This window comes from Hyla sarda, unplaced genomic scaffold (genome assembly GCF_029499605.1).
Source record: "Hyla sarda isolate aHylSar1 unplaced genomic scaffold, aHylSar1.hap1 scaffold_3298, whole genome shotgun sequence".
NCBI lineage: Eukaryota > Metazoa > Chordata > Amphibia > Anura > Hylidae > Hyla > Hyla sarda.
In genome coordinates this window covers 1-19,979 of record NW_026610041.1, presented here as the reverse complement: position 1 = coordinate 19,979, position 19,979 = coordinate 1, and the positions used below count along the sequence as shown (strand labels likewise).

The following is a 19,979-nucleotide window of genomic DNA, read 5'->3' as shown; positions in this document are numbered from 1 at the left end:
CAACATGGACTGACATTCTGGCCTACTTTCAGCCGATGCGACTTGTCTGTCGCTGAACAGTCGCTTTTTATGTATTCAGCACCTATGTATAATGTTGTAAAAATGCTCTAGAAGCTAAAGTCGCAGAAATGTCACACATATTTGGCCTGCAACTTTCTGTGCGACAAATTCAGACAGGAAAAATCAGTATAAATCCTTAGAAAATTATCCCCCAGTGTCTCCATCTGCTGGCGGTATTGAATAAGCATTGCTGCACTGATGGGGTATGCATTAGACGAAAAAAAAGAAGAAAAAGAAGAATAATACGCCCAGAAAAGAGGCGAAAAGGAGAAAAACGTAAAAAAAACGTGAAAAAAAAAGTAAGAGGAAGAGAAGGGAAAAAAAGGTGGAAATGGGTTTAAAAGTGATTTCGGCGGAGAAATATATATATATATATATATATATATATATATATATATATATATACGCGCACACACACACATATATATAAACGTATTCTCCGTTGAGATATTGCAGCCGCTGCTGTGTCCAGGCCCAGGAGCCTTAGCACTGTGCTGTGATGTCACTCAATACCACTGACATCACTAGGTGTAAACAACATCTCTCCTTTGCTGTGTATGTGACTATGGAGCTGTTTGGTGATGTCGTCTATTATGGCCTTCATAGAAGCAACAGGAGATTGTTGCATCCATCTAGAACCCTCAGAACTACAGTGCTATGATGTCACTCACTTCCACAGGCCTTGCAGAGTGTAAACAACAACAACCCAGCTTTGTTGTGTATGTAACCATAGGGATTTGTGATGTCACCTAGAACCTTCACAGCAGCGACAGCTTTATGAGGAGCATCAGCACTGCTCTGCCTGAGCAGAACCATCACCGCCATAGGTTGTCAAATAACCCGGATTTAACCCACACAGGTAAGTCCAATGGGGTGCAGGCATGTCCTCTATGCTTACAGCTTCCCGTGGGTGTTGGTTTGATACCGTTTGGGGACAGCCAAGGAGGCATCTGCAGGCAACAAAGGTAGGTGTGTGCTTGTGTGTGTGTTTCCTATGCAGATCCTAAGCCCAGTGTCACATGCAAGTAGGAGGAGTAAGAAGGGTTCCTGGCAAATCCGGGTTATGGATTGCATTTAAAAAGGCCCCGTGGGAGTGCAATGGGCCCCTGTCTTGCTGCTTAGCAATAATGGTATGGGTTTAGGTTCTGCTGTGTGTACTGGTGGTTGACTGCCCCCCAGCCCAGAGTGTGCATGGAAAATTGTCTGGCAGCCTCCCTGACAGCAAGCAGTGATAGTGCCCATGAAGGGGACCTTGTTGGGCCCGCCCCTTTCACGGTTATCGCTTCTCGGCCTTTTGGCTAAGATCAAGTGTAGTATCTGTTCTTATCAGTTTAATATCTGATACGTCCCCTATCTGGGGACCATATATTAAATGGATTTTTGAGAACGGGGGGCCGATTTCGAAGCTTGCTTCCGTCGCCCTATGCATTGACCCGATATGGCAGTATCTTCGGGTACAGTGCACCACCCCCTTACAGGGTTAAAAAGAAAGATTCCTACTTTCATTGCTACCTGCTTGCTGGCTAGCCAGCTAGCCAGCCCTGTGGGCCTTGCTGCTGCAGCCAAAAAACAAAAGGTGGTGCTGCTGCTGCTGCTTCTGCTTGTGTCTGGCCGCTGTTGGAGCGTCCAGGCACAGGACTTCTGCTGCTGCTGACTAAATGGCCTCCTTAATTGGATCATTTGAGTAGCCAGCACACCTGTGCAGGTAGGGCATGACATGATAGGCAGCTGCCTTGATAGCGGGTGGGTGCTGAATGTTCCTAATTGACAAAATAAGATTAATGCTTATGAAGAAATATAAAATCTCATCCCTTCCCCAATATCGCGCCACACCCCTACCCCTTAATTCCCTGGTTGAACTTGATGGACATATGTCTTTTTTCGACCGTACTAACTATGTAACTATGTAACATAACATGGGGGGGGTCTCCTGGCTGTTCACACAGGTGTGTCATTGCTGTACATTGACCATGCATTGCTTCTGTGGTATTGCAAAGGCAAAGACAAATGCTTCCAGCCATCCATTGCACTAATGGATTGGTCATCAGCTGGCTGTCTATGTCCCGCATCAATATAGACCAAAGTACAGAGGGTTAGGCTATGCTATTGTGCACCTACCTGATGCATCAGAAGGTGCGAGGCCCTTGCTAAATTCTGTGCACAGACTTTGAGATCTATACTTTAGACTGTATCTAAACCTGCTCCAACATGGACTGACATTCTGGCCTACTTTCAGCCGATGCGACTTGTCTGTCGCTGAACAGTCGCTTTTTATGTATTCAGCACCTATGTATAATGTTGTAAAAATGCTCTAGAAGCTAAAGTCGCAGAAATGTCACACATATTTGGCCTGCAACTTTCTGTGCGACAAATTCAGACAGGAAAAATCAGTATAAATCCTTAGAAAATTATCCCCCAGTGTCTCCATCTGCTGGCGGTATTGAATAAGCATTGCTGCACTGATGGGGTATGCATTAGACGAAAAAAAAGAAGAAAAAAGAAGAATAATACGCCCAGAAAAGAGGCGAAAAGGAGAAAAACGTAAAAAAAACGTGAAAAAAAAGTAAGAGGAAGAGAAGGGAAAAAAAGGTGGAAATGGGTTTAAAAGTGATTTCGGCGGAGAAATATATATATATATATATATATATATATATATATATATATATATACGCGCACACACACACATATATATAAACGTATTCTCCGTTGAGATATTGCAGCCGCTGCTGTGTCCAGGCCCAGGAGCCTTAGCACTGTGCTGTGATGTCACTCAATACCACTGACATCACTAGGTGTAAACAACATCTCTCCTTTGCTGTGTATGTGACTATGGAGCTGTTTGGTGATGTCGTCTATTATGGCCTTCATAGAAGCAACAGGAGATTGTTGCATCCATCTAGAACCCTCAGAACTACAGTGCTATGATGTCACTCACTTCCACAGGCCTTGCAGAGTGTAAACAACAACAACCCAGCTTTGTTGTGTATGTAACCATAGGGATTTGTGATGTCACCTAGAACCTTCACAGCAGCGACAGCTTTATGAGGAGCATCAGCACTGCTCTGCCTGAGCAGAACCATCACCGCCATAGGTTGTCAAATAACCCGGATTTAACCCACACAGGTAAGTCCAATGGGGTGCAGGCATGTCCTCTATGCTTACAGCTTCCCGTGGGTGTTGGTTTGATACCGTTTGGGGACAGCCAAGGAGGCATCTGCAGGCAACAAAGGTAGGTGTGTGCTTGTGTGTGTGTTTCCTATGCAGATCCTAAGCCCAGTGTCACATGCAAGTAGGAGGAGTAAGAAGGGTTCCTGGCAAATCCGGGTTATGGATTGCATTTAAAAAGGCCCCGTGGGAGTGCAATGGGCCCCTGTCTTGCTGCTTAGCAATAATGGTATGGGTTTAGGTTCTGCTGTGTGTACTGGTGGTTGACTGCCCCCCAGCCCAGAGTGTGCATGGAAAATTGTCTGGCAGCCTCCCTGACAGCAAGCAGTGATAGTGCCCATGAAGGGGACCTTGTTGGGCCCGCCCCTTTCACGGTTATCGCTTCTCGGCCTTTTGGCTAAGATCAAGTGTAGTATCTGTTCTTATCAGTTTAATATCTGATACGTCCCCTATCTGGGGACCATATATTAAATGGATTTTTGAGAACGGGGGCCGATTTCGAAGCTTGCTTCCGTCGCCCTATGCATTGACCCGATATGGCAGTATCTTCGGGTACAGTGCACCACCCCCTTACAGGGTTAAAAAGAAAGATTCCTACTTTCATTGCTACCTGCTTGCTGGCTAGCCAGCTAGCCAGCCCTGTGGGCCTTGCTGCTGCTGCAGCCAAAAAACAAAAGGTGGTGCTGCTGCTGCTTCTGCTGCTTCTGCTTCTGCTTGTGTCTGGCCCCTGTTGGAGCGTCCAGGCACAGGACTTCTGCTGCTGCTGACTAAATGGCCTCCTTAATTGGATCATTTGAGTAGCCAGCACACCTGTGCAGGTAGGGCATGACATGATAGGCAGCTGCCTTGATAGCGGGTGGGTGCTGAATGTTCCTAATTGACAAAATAAGATTAATGCTTATGAAGAAATATAAAATCTCATCCCTTCCCCAATATCGCGCCACACCCCTACCCCTTAATTCCCTGGTTGAACGTGATGGACATATGTCTTTTTTCGACCGTACTAACTATGTAACTATGTAACATAACATGGGGGGGGGGGGTCTCCTGGCTGTTCACACAGGTGTGTCATTGCTGTACATTGACCATGCATTGCTTCTGTGGTATTGCAAAGGCAAAGACAAATGCTTCCAGCCATCCATTGCACTAATGGATTGGTCATCAGCTGGCTGTCTATGTCCCGCATCAATATAGACCAAAGTACAGAGGGTTAGGCTATGCTATTGTGCACCTACCTGATGCATCAGAAGGTGCGAGGCCCTTGCTAAATTCTGTGCACAGACTTTGAGATCTATACTTTAGACTGTATCTAAACCTGCTCCAACATGGACTGACATTCTGGCCTACTTTCAGCCGATGCGACTTGTCTGTCGCTGAACAGTCGCTTTTTATGTATTCAGCACCTATGTATAATGTTGTAAAAATGCTCTAGAAGCTAAAGTCGCAGAAATGTCACACATATTTGGCCTGCAACTTTCTGTGCGACAAATTCAGACAGGAAAAATCAGTATAAATCCTTAGAAAATTATCCCCCAGTGTCTCCATCTGCTGGCGGTATTGAATAAGCATTGCTGCACTGATGGGGTATGCATTAGACGAAAAAAAAGAAGAAAAAGAAGAATAATACGCCCAGAAAAGAGGCGAAAAGGAGAAAAACGTAAAAAAACGTGAAAAAAAAGTAAGAGGAAGAGAAGGGAAAAAAAGGTGGAAATGGGTTTAAAAGTGATTTCGGCGGAGAAATATATATATATATATATATATATATATATATATATATATATATATATACGCGCACACACACACATATATATAAACGTATTCTCCGTTGAGATATTGCAGCCGCTGCTGTGTCCAGGCCCAGGAGCCTTAGCACTGTGCTGTGATGTCACTCAATACCACTGACATCACTAGGTGTAAACAACATCTCTCCTTTGCTGTGTATGTGACTATGGAGCTGTTTGGTGATGTCGTCTATTATGGCCTTCATAGAAGCAACAGGAGATTGTTGCATCCATCTAGAACCCTCAGAACTACAGTGCTATGATGTCACTCACTTCCACAGGCCTTGCAGAGTGTAAACAACAACAACCCAGCTTTGTTGTGTATGTAACCATAGGGATTTGTGATGTCACCTAGAACCTTCACAGCAGCGACAGCTTTATGAGGAGCATCAGCACTGCTCTGCCTGAGCAGAACCATCACCGCCATAGGTTGTCAAATAACCCGGATTTAACCCACACAGGTAAGTCCAATGGGGTGCAGGCATGTCCTCTATGCTTACAGCTTCCCGTGGGTGTTGGTTTGATACCGTTTGGGGACAGCCAAGGAGGCATCTGCAGGCAACAAAGGTAGGTGTGTGCTTGTGTGTGTGTTTCCTATGCAGATCCTAAGCCCAGTGTCACATGCAAGTAGGAGGAGTAAGAAGGGTTCCTGGCAAATCCGGGTTATGGATTGCATTTAAAAAGGCCCCGTGGGAGTGCAATGGGCCCCTGTCTTGCTGCTTAGCAATAATGGTATGGGTTTAGGTTCTGCTGTGTGTACTGGTGGTTGACTGCCCCCCAGCCCAGAGTGTGCATGGAAAATTGTCTGGCAGCCTCCCTGACAGCAAGCAGTGATAGTGCCCATGAAGGGGACCTTGTTGGGCCCGCCCCTTTCACGGTTATCGCTTCTCGGCCTTTTGGCTAAGATCAAGTGTAGTATCTGTTCTTATCAGTTTAATATCTGATACGTCCCCTATCTGGGGACCATATATTAAATGGATTTTTGAGAACGGGGGCCGATTTCGAAGCTTGCTTCCGTCGCCCTATGCATTGACCCGATATGGCAGTATCTTCGGGTACAGTGCACCACCCCCTTACAGGGTTAAAAAGAAAGATTCCTACTTTCATTGCTACCTGCTTGCTGGCTAGCCAGCTAGCCAGCCCTGTGGGCCTTGCTGCTGCTGCAGCCAAAAAACAAAAGGTGGTGCTGCTGCTGCTTCTGCTGCTTCTGCTGCTTCTGCTTCTGCTTGTGTCTGGCCCCTGTTGGAGCGTCCAGGCACAGGACTTCTGCTGCTGCTGACTAAATGGCCTCCTTAATTGGATCATTTGAGTAGCCAGCACACCTGTGCAGGTAGGGCATGACATGATAGGCAGCTGCCTTGATAGCGGGTGGGTGCTGAATGTTCCTAATTGACAAAATAAGATTAATGCTTATGAAGAAATATAAAATCTCATCCCTTCCCCAATATCGCGCCACACCCCTACCCCTTAATTCCCTGGTTGAACGTGATGGACATATGTCTTTTTTCGACCGTACTAACTATGTAACTATGTAACATAACATGGGGGGGGGGGTCTCCTGGCTGTTCACACAGGTGTGTCATTGCTGTACATTGACCATGCATTGCTTCTGTGGTATTGCAAAGGCAAAGACAAATGCTTCCAGCCATCCATTGCACTAATGGATTGGTCATCAGCTGGCTGTCTATGTCCCGCATCAATATAGACCAAAGTACAGAGGGTTAGGCTATGCTATTGTGCACCTACCTGATGCATCAGAAGGTGCGAGGCCCTTGCTAAATTCTGTGCACAGACTTTGAGATCTATACTTTAGACTGTATCTAAACCTGCTCCAACATGGACTGACATTCTGGCCTACTTTCAGCCGATGCGACTTGTCTGTCGCTGAACAGTCGCTTTTTATGTATTCAGCACCTATGTATAATGTTGTAAAAATGCTCTAGAAGCTAAAGTCGCAGAAATGTCACACATATTTGGCCTGCAACTTTCTGTGCGACAAATTCAGACAGGAAAAATCAGTATAAATCCTTAGAAAATTATCCCCCAGTGTCTCCATCTGCTGGCGGTATTGAATAAGCATTGCTGCACTGATGGGGTATGCATTAGACGAAAAAAAAGAAGAAAAAGAAGAATAATACGCCCAGAAAAGAGGCGAAAAGGAGAAAAACGTAAAAAAACGTGAAAAAAAAGTAAGAGGAAGAGAAGGGAAAAAAAGGTGGAAATGGGTTTAAAAGTGATTTCGGCGGAGAAATATATATATATATATATATATATATATATATATATATATATATATATATATACGCGCACACACACACATATATATAAACGTATTCTCCGTTGAGATATTGCAGCCGCTGCTGTGTCCAGGCCCAGGAGCCTTAGCACTGTGCTGTGATGTCACTCAATACCACTGACATCACTAGGTGTAAACAACATCTCTCCTTTGCTGTGTATGTGACTATGGAGCTGTTTGGTGATGTCGTCTATTATGGCCTTCATAGAAGCAACAGGAGATTGTTGCATCCATCTAGAACCCTCAGAACTACAGTGCTATGATGTCACTCACTTCCACAGGCCTTGCAGAGTGTAAACAACAACAACCCAGCTTTGTTGTGTATGTAACCATAGGGATTTGTGATGTCACCTAGAACCTTCACAGCAGCGACAGCTTTATGAGGAGCATCAGCACTGCTCTGCCTGAGCAGAACCATCACCGCCATAGGTTGTCAAATAACCCGGATTTAACCCACACAGGTAAGTCCAATGGGGTGCAGGCATGTCCTCTATGCTTACAGCTTCCCGTGGGTGTTGGTTTGATACCGTTTGGGGACAGCCAAGGAGGCATCTGCAGGCAACAAAGGTAGGTGTGTGCTTGTGTGTGTGTTTCCTATGCAGATCCTAAGCCCAGTGTCACATGCAAGTAGGAGGAGTAAGAAGGGTTCCTGGCAAATCCGGGTTATGGATTGCATTTAAAAAGGCCCCGTGGGAGTGCAATGGGCCCCTGTCTTGCTGCTTAGCAATAATGGTATGGGTTTAGGTTCTGCTGTGTGTACTGGTGGTTGACTGCCCCCCAGCCCAGAGTGTGCATGGAAAATTGTCTGGCAGCCTCCCTGACAGCAAGCAGTGATAGTGCCCATGAAGGGGACCTTGTTGGGCCCGCCCCTTTCACGGTTATCGCTTCTCGGCCTTTTGGCTAAGATCAAGTGTAGTATCTGTTCTTATCAGTTTAATATCTGATACGTCCCCTATCTGGGGACCATATATTAAATGGATTTTTGAGAACGGGGGCCGATTTCGAAGCTTGCTTCCGTCGCCCTATGCATTGACCCGATATGGCAGTATCTTCGGGTACAGTGCACCACCCCCTTACAGGGTTAAAAAGAAAGATTCCTACTTTCATTGCTACCTGCTTGCTGGCTAGCCAGCTAGCCAGCCCTGTGGGCCTTGCTGCTGCTGCAGCCAAAAAACAAAAGGTGGTGCTGCTGCTGCTTCTGCTGCTTCTGCTTCTGCTTGTGTCTGGCCCCTGTTGGAGCGTCCAGGCACAGGACTTCTGCTGCTGCTGACTAAATGGCCTCCTTAATTGGATCATTTGAGTAGCCAGCACACCTGTGCAGGTAGGGCATGACATGATAGGCAGCTGCCTTGATAGCGGGTGGGTGCTGAATGTTCCTAATTGACAAAATAAGATTAATGCTTATGAAGAAATATAAAATCTCATCCCTTCCCCAATATCGCGCCACACCCCTACCCCTTAATTCCCTGGTTGAACGTGATGGACATATGTCTTTTTTCGACCGTACTAACTATGTAACTATGTAACATAACATGGGGGGGGGGGGTCTCCTGGCTGTTCACACAGGTGTGTCATTGCTGTACATTGACCATGCATTGCTTCTGTGGTATTGCAAAGGCAAAGACAAATGCTTCCAGCCATCCATTGCACTAATGGATTGGTCATCAGCTGGCTGTCTATGTCCCGCATCAATATAGACCAAAGTACAGAGGGTTAGGCTATGCTATTGTGCACCTACCTGATGCATCAGAAGGTGCGAGGCCCTTGCTAAATTCTGTGCACAGACTTTGAGATCTATACTTTAGACTGTATCTAAACCTGCTCCAACATGGACTGACATTCTGGCCTACTTTCAGCCGATGCGACTTGTCTGTCGCTGAACAGTCGCTTTTTATGTATTCAGCACCTATGTATAATGTTGTAAAAATGCTCTAGAAGCTAAAGTCGCAGAAATGTCACACATATTTGGCCTGCAACTTTCTGTGCGACAAATTCAGACAGGAAAAATCAGTATAAATCCTTAGAAAATTATCCCCCAGTGTCTCCATCTGCTGGCGGTATTGAATAAGCATTGCTGCACTGATGGGGTATGCATTAGACGAAAAAAAAGAAGAAAAAGAAGAATAATACGCCCAGAAAAGAGGCGAAAAGGAGAAAAACGTAAAAAAACGTGAAAAAAAAGTAAGAGGAAGAGAAGGGAAAAAAAGGTGGAAATGGGTTTAAAAGTGATTTCGGCGGAGAAATATATATATATATATATATATATATATATATATATATATATATATACGCGCACACACACACATATATATAAACGTATTCTCCGTTGAGATATTGCAGCCGCTGCTGTGTCCAGGCCCAGGAGCCTTAGCACTGTGCTGTGATGTCACTCAATACCACTGACATCACTAGGTGTAAACAACATCTCTCCTTTGCTGTGTATGTGACTATGGAGCTGTTTGGTGATGTCGTCTATTATGGCCTTCATAGAAGCAACAGGAGATTGTTGCATCCATCTAGAACCCTCAGAACTACAGTGCTATGATGTCACTCACTTCCACAGGCCTTGCAGAGTGTAAACAACAACAACCCAGCTTTGTTGTGTATGTAACCATAGGGATTTGTGATGTCACCTAGAACCTTCACAGCAGCGACAGCTTTATGAGGAGCATCAGCACTGCTCTGCCTGAGCAGAACCATCACCGCCATAGGTTGTCAAATAACCCGGATTTAACCCACACAGGTAAGTCCAATGGGGTGCAGGCATGTCCTCTATGCTTACAGCTTCCCGTGGGTGTTGGTTTGATACCGTTTGGGGACAGCCAAGGAGGCATCTGCAGGCAACAAAGGTAGGTGTGTGCTTGTGTGTGTGTTTCCTATGCAGATCCTAAGCCCAGTGTCACATGCAAGTAGGAGGAGTAAGAAGGGTTCCTGGCAAATCCGGGTTATGGATTGCATTTAAAAAGGCCCCGTGGGAGTGCAATGGGCCCCTGTCTTGCTGCTTAGCAATAATGGTATGGGTTTAGGTTCTGCTGTGTGTACTGGTGGTTGACTGCCCCCCAGCCCAGAGTGTGCATGGAAAATTGTCTGGCAGCCTCCCTGACAGCAAGCAGTGATAGTGCCCATGAAGGGGACCTTGTTGGGCCCGCCCCTTTCACGGTTATCGCTTCTCGGCCTTTTGGCTAAGATCAAGTGTAGTATCTGTTCTTATCAGTTTAATATCTGATACGTCCCCTATCTGGGGACCATATATTAAATGGATTTTTGAGAACGGGGGCCGATTTCGAAGCTTGCTTCCGTCGCCCTATGCATTGACCCGATATGGCAGTATCTTCGGGTACAGTGCACCACCCCCTTACAGGGTTAAAAAGAAAGATTCCTACTTTCATTGCTACCTGCTTGCTGGCTAGCCAGCTAGCCAGCCCTGTGGGCCTTGCTGCTGCTGCAGCCAAAAAACAAAAGGTGGTGCTGCTGCTGCTTCTGCTGCTTCTGCTTCTGCTTGTGTCTGGCCCCTGTTGGAGTGTCCAGGCACAGGACTTCTGCTGCTGCTGACTAAATGGCCTCCTTAATTGGATCATTTGAGTAGCCAGCACACCTGTGCAGGTAGGGCATGACATGATAGGCAGCTGCCTTGATAGCGGGTGGGTGCTGAATGTTCCTAATTGACAAAATAAGATTAATGCTTATGAAGAAATATAAAATCTCATCCCTTCCCCAATATCGCGCCACACCCCTACCCCTTAATTTCCTGGTTGAACGTGATGGACATATGTCTTTTTTCGACCGTACTAACTATGTAACTATGTAACATAACATGGGGGGGGGGTCTCCTGGCTGTTCACACAGGTGTGTCATTGCTGTACATTGACCATGCATTGCTTCTGTGGTATTGCAAAGGCAAAGACAAATGCTTCCAGCCATCCATTGCACTAATGGATTGGTCATCAGCTGGCTGTCTATGTCCCGCATCAATATAGACCAAAGTACAGAGGGTTAGGCTATGCTATTGTGCACCTACCTGATGCATCAGAAGGTGCGAGGCCCTTGCTAAATTCTGTGCACAGACTTTGAGATCTATACTTTAGACTGTATCTAAACCTGCTCCAACATGGACTGACATTCTGGCCTACTTTCAGCCGATGCGACTTGTCTGTCGCTGAACAGTCGCTTTTTATGTATTCAGCACCTATGTATAATGTTGTAAAAATGCTCTAGAAGCTAAAGTCGCAGAAATGTCACACATATTTGGCCTGCAACTTTCTGTGCGACAAATTCAGACAGGAAAAATCAGTATAAATCCTTAGAAAATTATCCCCCAGTGTCTCCATCTGCTGGCGGTATTGAATAAGCATTGCTGCACTGATGGGGTATGCATTAGACGAAAAAAAAGAAGAAAAAGAAGAATAATACGCCCAGAAAAGAGGCGAAAAGGAGAAAAACGTAAAAAAACGTGAAAAAAAAGTAAGAGGAAGAGAAGGGAAAAAAAGGTGGAAATGGGTTTAAAAGTGATTTCGGCGGAGAAATATATATATATATATATATATATATATATATATATATATATATATACGCGCACACACACACATATATATAAACGTATTCTCCGTTGAGATATTGCAGCCGCTGCTGTGTCCAGGCCCAGGAGCCTTAGCACTGTGCTGTGATGTCACTCAATACCACTGACATCACTAGGTGTAAACAACATCTCTCCTTTGCTGTGTATGTGACTATGGAGCTGTTTGGTGATGTCGTCTATTATGGCCTTCATAGAAGCAACAGGAGATTGTTGCATCCATCTAGAACCCTCAGAACTACAGTGCTATGATGTCACTCACTTCCACAGGCCTTGCAGAGTGTAAACAACAACAACCCAGCTTTGTTGTGTATGTAACCATAGGGATTTGTGATGTCACCTAGAACCTTCACAGCAGCGACAGCTTTATGAGGAGCATCAGCACTGCTCTGCCTGAGCAGAACCATCACCGCCATAGGTTGTCAAATAACCCGGATTTAACCCACACAGGTAAGTCCAATGGGGTGCAGGCATGTCCTCTATGCTTACAGCTTCCCGTGGGTGTTGGTTTGATACCGTTTGGGGACAGCCAAGGAGGCATCTGCAGGCAACAAAGGTAGGTGTGTGCTTGTGTGTGTGTTTCCTATGCAGATCCTAAGCCCAGTGTCACATGCAAGTAGGAGGAGTAAGAAGGGTTCCTGGCAAATCCGGGTTATGGATTGCATTTAAAAAGGCCCCGTGGGAGTGCAATGGGCCCCTGTCTTGCTGCTTAGCAATAATGGTATGGGTTTAGGTTCTGCTGTGTGTACTGGTGGTTGACTGCCCCCCAGCCCAGAGTGTGCATGGAAAATTGTCTGGCAGCCTCCCTGACAGCAAGCAGTGATAGTGCCCATGAAGGGGACCTTGTTGGGCCCGCCCCTTTCACGGTTATCGCTTCTCGGCCTTTTGGCTAAGATCAAGTGTAGTATCTGTTCTTATCAGTTTAATATCTGATACGTCCCCTATCTGGGGACCATATATTAAATGGATTTTTGAGAACGGGGGCCGATTTCGAAGCTTGCTTCCGTCGCCCTATGCATTGACCCGATATGGCAGTATCTTCGGGTACAGTGCACCACCCCCTTACAGGGTTAAAAAGAAAGATTCCTACTTTCATTGCTACCTGCTTGCTGGCTAGCCAGCTAGCCAGCCCTGTGGGCCTTGCTGCTGCTGCAGCCAAAAAACAAAAGGTGGTGCTGCTGCTGCTTCTGCTGCTTCTGCTTCTGCTTGTGTCTGGCCCCTGTTGGAGCGTCCAGGCACAGGACTTCTGCTGCTGCTGACTAAATGGCCTCCTTAATTGGATCATTTGAGTAGCCAGCACACCTGTGCAGGTAGGGCATGACATGATAGGCAGCTGCCTTGATAGCGGGTGGGTGCTGAATGTTCCTAATTGACAAAATAAGATTAATGCTTATGAAGAAATATAAAATCTCATCCCTTCCCCAATATCGCGCCACACCCCTACCCCTTAATTCCCTGGTTGAACGTGATGGACATATGTCTTTTTTCGACCGTACTAACTATGTAACTATGTAACATAACATGGGGGGGGGGGTCTCCTGGCTGTTCACACAGGTGTGTCATTGCTGTACATTGACCATGCATTGCTTCTGTGGTATTGCAAAGGCAAAGACAAATGCTTCCAGCCATCCATTGCACTAATGGATTGGTCATCAGCTGGCTGTCTATGTCCCGCATCAATATAGACCAAAGTACAGAGGGTTAGGCTATGCTATTGTGCACCTACCTGATGCATCAGAAGGTGCGAGGCCCTTGCTAAATTCTGTGCACAGACTTTGAGATCTATACTTTAGACTGTATCTAAACCTGCTCCAACATGGACTGACATTCTGGCCTACTTTCAGCCGATGCGACTTGTCTGTCGCTGAACAGTCGCTTTTTATGTATTCAGCACCTATGTATAATGTTGTAAAAATGCTCTAGAAGCTAAAGTCGCAGAAATGTCACACATATTTGGCCTGCAACTTTCTGTGCGACAAATTCAGACAGGAAAAATCAGTATAAATCCTTAGAAAATTATCCCCCAGTGTCTCCATCTGCTGGCGGTATTGAATAAGCATTGCTGCACTGATGGGGTATGCATTAGACGAAAAAAAAGAAGAAAAAGAAGAATAATACGCCCAGAAAAGAGGCGAAAAGGAGAAAAACGTAAAAAAACGTGAAAAAAAAGTAAGAGGAAGAGAAGGGAAAAAAAGGTGGAAATGGGTTTAAAAGTGATTTCGGCGGAGAAATATATATATATATATATATATATATATATATATATATATATATATATATATATACGCGCACACACACACATATATATAAACGTATTCTCCGTTGAGATATTGCAGCCGCTGCTGTGTCCAGGCCCAGGAGCCTTAGCACTGTGCTGTGATGTCACTCAATACCACTGACATCACTAGGTGTAAACAACATCTCTCCTTTGCTGTGTATGTGACTATGGAGCTGTTTGGTGATGTCGTCTATTATGGCCTTCATAGAAGCAACAGGAGATTGTTGCATCCATCTAGAACCCTCAGAACTACAGTGCTATGATGTCACTCACTTCCACAGGCCTTGCAGAGTGTAAACAACAACAACCCAGCTTTGTTGTGTATGTAACCATAGGGATTTGTGATGTCACCTAGAACCTTCACAGCAGCGACAGCTTTATGAGGAGCATCAGCACTGCTCTGCCTGAGCAGAACCATCACCGCCATAGGTTGTCAAATAACCCGGATTTAACCCACACAGGTAAGTCCAATGGGGTGCAGGCATGTCCTCTATGCTTACAGCTTCCCGTGGGTGTTGGTTTGATACCGTTTGGGGACAGCCAAGGAGGCATCTGCAGGCAACAAAGGTAGGTGTGTGCTTGTGTGTGTGTTTCCTATGCAGATCCTAAGCCCAGTGTCACATGCAAGTAGGAGGAGTAAGAAGGGTTCCTGGCAAATCCGGGTTATGGATTGCATTTAAAAAGGCCCCGTGGGAGTGCAATGGGCCCCTGTCTTGCTGCTTAGCAATAATGGTATGGGTTTAGGTTCTGCTGTGTGTACTGGTGGTTGACTGCCCCCCAGCCCAGAGTGTGCATGGAAAATTGTCTGGCAGCCTCCCTGACAGCAAGCAGTGATAGTGCCCATGAAGGGGACCTTGTTGGGCCCGCCCCTTTCACGGTTATCGCTTCTCGGCCTTTTGGCTAAGATCAAGTGTAGTATCTGTTCTTATCAGTTTAATATCTGATACGTCCCCTATCTGGGGACCATATATTAAATGGATTTTTGAGAACGGGGGCCGATTTCGAAGCTTGCTTCCGTCGCCCTATGCATTGACCCGATATGGCAGTATCTTCGGGTACAGTGCACCACCCCCTTACAGGGTTAAAAAGAAAGATTCCTACTTTCATTGCTACCTGCTTGCTGGCTAGCCAGCTAGCCAGCCCTGTGGGCCTTGCTGCTGCTGCAGCCAAAAAACAAAAGGTGGTGCTGCTGCTGCTTCTGCTGCTTCTGCTTCTGCTTGTGTCTGGCCCCTGTTGGAGCGTCCAGGCACAGGACTTCTGCTGCTGCTGACTAAATGGCCTCCTTAATTGGATCATTTGAGTAGCCAGCACACCTGTGCAGGTAGGGCATGACATGATAGGCAGCTGCCTTGATAGCGGGTGGGTGCTGAATGTTCCTAATTGACAAAATAAGATTAATGCTTATGAAGAAATATAAAATCTCATCCCTTCCCCAATATCGCGCCACACCCCTACCCCTTAATTCCCTGGTTGAACGTGATGGACATATGTCTTTTTTCGACCGTACTAACTATGTAACTATGTAACATAACATGGGGGGGGGGGTCTCCTGGCTGTTCACACAGGTGTGTCATTGCTGTACATTGACCATGCATTGCTTCTGTGGTATTGCAAAGGCAAAGACAAATGCTTCCAGCCATCCATTGCACTAATGGATTGGTCATCAGCTGGCTGTCTATGTCCCGCATCAATATAGACCAAAGTACAGAGGGTTAGGCTATGCTATTGTGCACCTACCTGATGCATCAGAAGGTGCGAGGCCCTTGCTAAATTCTGTGCACAGACTTTGAGATCTATACTTTAGACTGTATCTAAACCTGCTCCAACATGGACTGACATTCTGGCCTACTTTCAGCCGATGCGACTTGTCTGTCGCTGAACAGTCGCTTTTTATGTATTCAGCACCTATGTATAATGTTGTAAAAATGCTCTAGAAGCTAAAGTCGCAGAAATGTCACACATATTTGGCCTGCAACTTTCTGTGCGACAAATTCAGACAGGAAAAATCAGTATAAATCCTTAGAAAATTATCCCCCAGTGTCTCCATCTGCTGGCGGTATTGAATAAGCATTGCTGCACTGATGGGGTATGCATTAGACGAAAAAAAAGAAGAAAAAGAAGAATAATACGCCCAGAAAAGAGGCGAAAAGGAGAAAAACGTAAAAAAACGTGAAAAAAAAGTAAGAGGAAGAGAAGGGAAAAAAAGGTGGAAATGGGTTTAAAAGTGATTTCGGCGGAGAAATATATATATATATATATATATATATATATATATATATATACGCGCACACACACACATATATATAAACGTATTCTCCGTTGAGATATTGCAGCCGCTGCTGTGTCCAGGCCCAGGAGCCTTAGCACTGTGCTGTGATGTCACTCAATACCACTGACATCACTAGGTGTAAACAACATCTCTCCTTTGCTGTGTATGTGACTATGGAGCTGTTTGGTGATGTCGTCTATTATGGCCTTCATAGAAGCAACAGGAGATTGTTGCATCCATCTAGAACCCTCAGAACTACAGTGCTATGATGTCACTCACTTCCACAGGCCTTGCAGAGTGTAAACAACAACAACCCAGCTTTGTTGTGTATGTAACCATAGGGATTTGTGATGTCACCTAGAACCTTCACAGCAGCGACAGCTTTATGAGGAGCATCAGCACTGCTCTGCCTGAGCAGAACCATCACCGCCATAGGTTGTCAAATAACCCGGATTTAACCCACACAGGTAAGTCCAATGGGGTGCAGGCATGTCCTCTATGCTTACAGCTTCCCGTGGGTGTTGGTTTGATACCGTTTGGGGACAGCCAAGGAGGCATCTGCAGGCAACAAAGGTAGGTGTGTGCTTGTGTGTGTGTTTCCTATGCAGATCCTAAGCCCAGTGTCACATGCAAGTAGGAGGAGTAAGAAGGGTTCCTGGCAAATCCGGGTTATGGATTGCATTTAAAAAGGCCCCGTGGGAGTGCAATGGGCCCCTGTCTTGCTGCTTAGCAATAATGGTATGGGTTTAGGTTCTGCTGTGTGTACTGGTGGTTGACTGCCCCCCAGCCCAGAGTGTGCATGGAAAATTGTCTGGCAGCCTCCCTGACAGCAAGCAGTGATAGTGCCCATGAAGGGGACCTTGTTGGGCCCGCCCCTTTCACGGTTATCGCTTCTCGGCCTTTTGGCTAAGATCAAGTGTAGTATCTGTTCTTATCAGTTTAATATCTGATACGTCCCCTATCTGGGGACCATATATTAAATGGATTTTTGAGAACGGGGGCCGATTTCGAAGCTTGCTTCCGTCGCCCTATGCATTGACCCGATATGGCAGTATCTTCGGGTACAGTGCACCACCCCCTTACAGGGTTAAAAAGAAAGATTCCTACTTTCATTGCTACCTGCTTGCTGGCTAGCCAGCTAGCCAGCCCTGTGGGCCTTGCTGCTGCTGCAGCCAAAAAACAAAAGGTGGTGCTGCTGCTGCTTCTGCTGCTTCTGCTTCTGCTTGTGTCTGGCCCCTGTTGGAGCGTCCAGGCACAGGACTTCTGCTGCTGCTGACTAAATGGCCTCCTTAATTGGATCATTTGAGTAGCCAGCACACCTGTGCAGGTAGGGCATGACATGATAGGCAGCTGCCTTGATAGCGGGTGGGTGCTGAATGTTCCTAATTGACAAAATAAGATTAATGCTTATGAAGAAATATAAAATCTCATCCCTTCCCCAATATCGCGCCACACCCCTACCCCTTAATTCCCTGGTTGAACGTGATGGACATATGTCTTTTTTCGACCGTACTAACTATGTAACTATGTAACATAACATGGGGGGGGGGGTCTCCTGGCTGTTCACACAGGTGTGTCATTGCTGTACATTGACCATGCATTGCTTCTGTGGTATTGCAAAGGCAAAGACAAATGCTTCCAGCCATCCATTGCACTAATGGATTGGTCATCAGCTGGCTGTCTATGTCCCGCATCAATATAGACCAAAGTACAGAGGGTTAGGCTATGCTATTGTGCACCTACCTGATGCATCAGAAGGTGCGAGGCCCTTGCTAAATTCTGTGCACAGACTTTGAGATCTATACTTTAGACTGTATCTAAACCTGCTCCAACATGGACTGACATTCTGGCCTACTTTCAGCCGATGCGACTTGTCTGTCGCTGAACAGTCGCTTTTTATGTATTCAGCACCTATGTATAATGTTGTAAAAATGCTCTAGAAGCTAAAGTCGCAGAAATGTCACACATATTTGGCCTGCAACTTTCTGTGCGACAAATTCAGACAGGAAAAATCAGTATAAATCCTTAGAAAATTATCCCCCAGTGTCTCCATCTGCTGGCGGTATTGAATAAGCATTGCTGCACTGATGGGGTATGCATTAGACGAAAAAAAAGAAGAAAAAGAAGAATAATACGCCCAGAAAAGAGGCGAAAAGGAGAAAAAACGTAAAAAAACGTGAAAAAAAAGTAAGAGGAAGAGAAGGGAAAAAAAGGTGGAAATGGGTTTAAAAGTGATTTCGGCGGAGAAATATATATATATATATATATATATATATATATATATATATATATATATACGCGCACACACACACACATATATATAAACGTATTCTCCGTTGAGATATTGCAGCCGCTGCTGTGTCCAGGCCCAGGAGCCTTAGCACTGTGCTGTGATGTCACTCAATACCACTGACATCACTAGGTGTAAACAACATCTCTCCTTTGCTGTGTATGTGACTATGGAGCTGTTTGGTGATGTCGTCTATTATGGCCTTCATAGAAGCAACAGGAGATTGTTGCATCCATCTAGAACCCTCAGAACTACAGTGCTATGATGTCACTCACTTCCACAGGCCTTGCAGAGTGTAAACAACAACAACCCAGCTTTGTTGTGTATGTAACCATAGGGATTTGTGATGTCACCTAGAACCTTCACAGCAGCGACAGCTTTATGAGGAGCATCAGCACTGCTCTGCCTGAGCAGAACCATCACCGCCATAGGTTGTCAAATAACCCGGATTTAACCCACACAGGTAAGTCCAATGGGGTGCAGGCATGTCCTCTATGCTTACAGCTTCCCGTGGGTGTTGGTTTGATACCGTTTGGGGACAGCCAAGGAGGCATCTGCAGGCAACAAAGGTAGGTGTGTGCTTGTGTGTGTGTTTCCTATGCAGATCCTAAGCCCAGTGTCACATGCAAGTAGGAGGAGTAAGAAGGGTTCCTGGCAAATCCGGGTTATGGATTGCATTTAAAAAGGCCCCGTGGGAGTGCAATGGGCCCCTGTCTTGCTGCTTAGCAATAATGGTATGGGTTTAGGTTCTGCTGTGTGTACTGGTGGTTGACTGCCCCCCAGCCCAGAGTGTGCATGGAAAATTGTCTGGCAGCCTCCCTGACAGCAAGCAGTGATAGTGCCCATGAAGGGGACCTTGTTGGGCCCGCCCCTTTCACGGTTATCGCTTCTCGGCCTTTTGGCTAAGATCAAGTGTAGTATCTGTTCTTATCAGTTTTCATGCTGGTGGGGATGGGTGCTGCATGGAGGATGCAGGTGTACCAGGGCTTTCCGGGGCTGGTTCTGAGGAATCAGCTCGACGGCTGCCCCGATGTGACCTGTTCCCTCCGGGTCTCGCCATGAGGCTGAGAGGGTCTAGAGCCGAGGTACTTTTGTGCCTCGGGGAGTGGTGACCCCGAGGTGCCGAAACTCACTGGGAGAATAGGCTCACTGAGTTGAAGCACGGGCACCATAATCTCTTCACCTTGTGGCACTCACCTCTTGATTCCCGGCCTTCTGGCTAGGATCAGAGAAATTTTTATAGATCCGGCCGGATGTCCGGGCAGTA

General features: G+C 46.0%; 8 non-coding genes and 1 pseudogene across 8 annotated transcripts; all 9 read left to right on the top strand.

Moving 5' to 3' along the window:
• Window positions 1-1,338: 1,338 nt before the first annotated feature.
• On the top strand, window positions 1,339-1,530 carry LOC130330041 (U2 spliceosomal RNA). The gene has a single exon (XR_008873476.1). It is a non-coding gene; the product is annotated as a U2 spliceosomal RNA (small nuclear RNA).
• A 2,072-nt stretch (window positions 1,531-3,602) lies between these two features.
• Window positions 3,603-3,793, top strand: LOC130330040 (U2 spliceosomal RNA). Its single transcript, XR_008873475.1, has one exon. It is a non-coding gene; the product is annotated as a U2 spliceosomal RNA (small nuclear RNA).
• Window positions 3,794-5,886: 2,093 nt separating this feature from the next.
• Window positions 5,887-6,077, top strand: LOC130330039 (U2 spliceosomal RNA). The gene has a single exon (XR_008873474.1). It is a non-coding gene; the product is annotated as a U2 spliceosomal RNA (small nuclear RNA).
• A 2,105-nt stretch (window positions 6,078-8,182) lies between these two features.
• Window positions 8,183-8,373, top strand: LOC130330047 (U2 spliceosomal RNA). Its single transcript, XR_008873480.1, has one exon. It is a non-coding gene; the product is annotated as a U2 spliceosomal RNA (small nuclear RNA).
• Window positions 8,374-10,464: 2,091 nt separating this feature from the next.
• Window positions 10,465-10,655, top strand: LOC130330045 (U2 spliceosomal RNA). Its single transcript, XR_008873479.1, has one exon. It is a non-coding gene; the product is annotated as a U2 spliceosomal RNA (small nuclear RNA).
• Window positions 10,656-12,744: 2,089 nt separating this feature from the next.
• Window positions 12,745-12,935, top strand: LOC130330044 (U2 spliceosomal RNA). Its single transcript, XR_008873478.1, has one exon. It is a non-coding gene; the product is annotated as a U2 spliceosomal RNA (small nuclear RNA).
• A 2,098-nt stretch (window positions 12,936-15,033) lies between these two features.
• Window positions 15,034-15,224, top strand: LOC130330043 (U2 spliceosomal RNA). Its single transcript, XR_008873477.1, has one exon. It is a non-coding gene; the product is annotated as a U2 spliceosomal RNA (small nuclear RNA).
• Window positions 15,225-17,308: 2,084 nt separating this feature from the next.
• On the top strand, window positions 17,309-17,499 carry LOC130330038 (U2 spliceosomal RNA). The gene has a single exon (XR_008873473.1). It is a non-coding gene; the product is annotated as a U2 spliceosomal RNA (small nuclear RNA).
• Window positions 17,500-19,594: 2,095 nt separating this feature from the next.
• LOC130330042 (U2 spliceosomal RNA) lies at window positions 19,595-19,754 on the top strand (annotated as a pseudogene).
• Window positions 19,755-19,979: the final 225 nt, after the last annotated feature.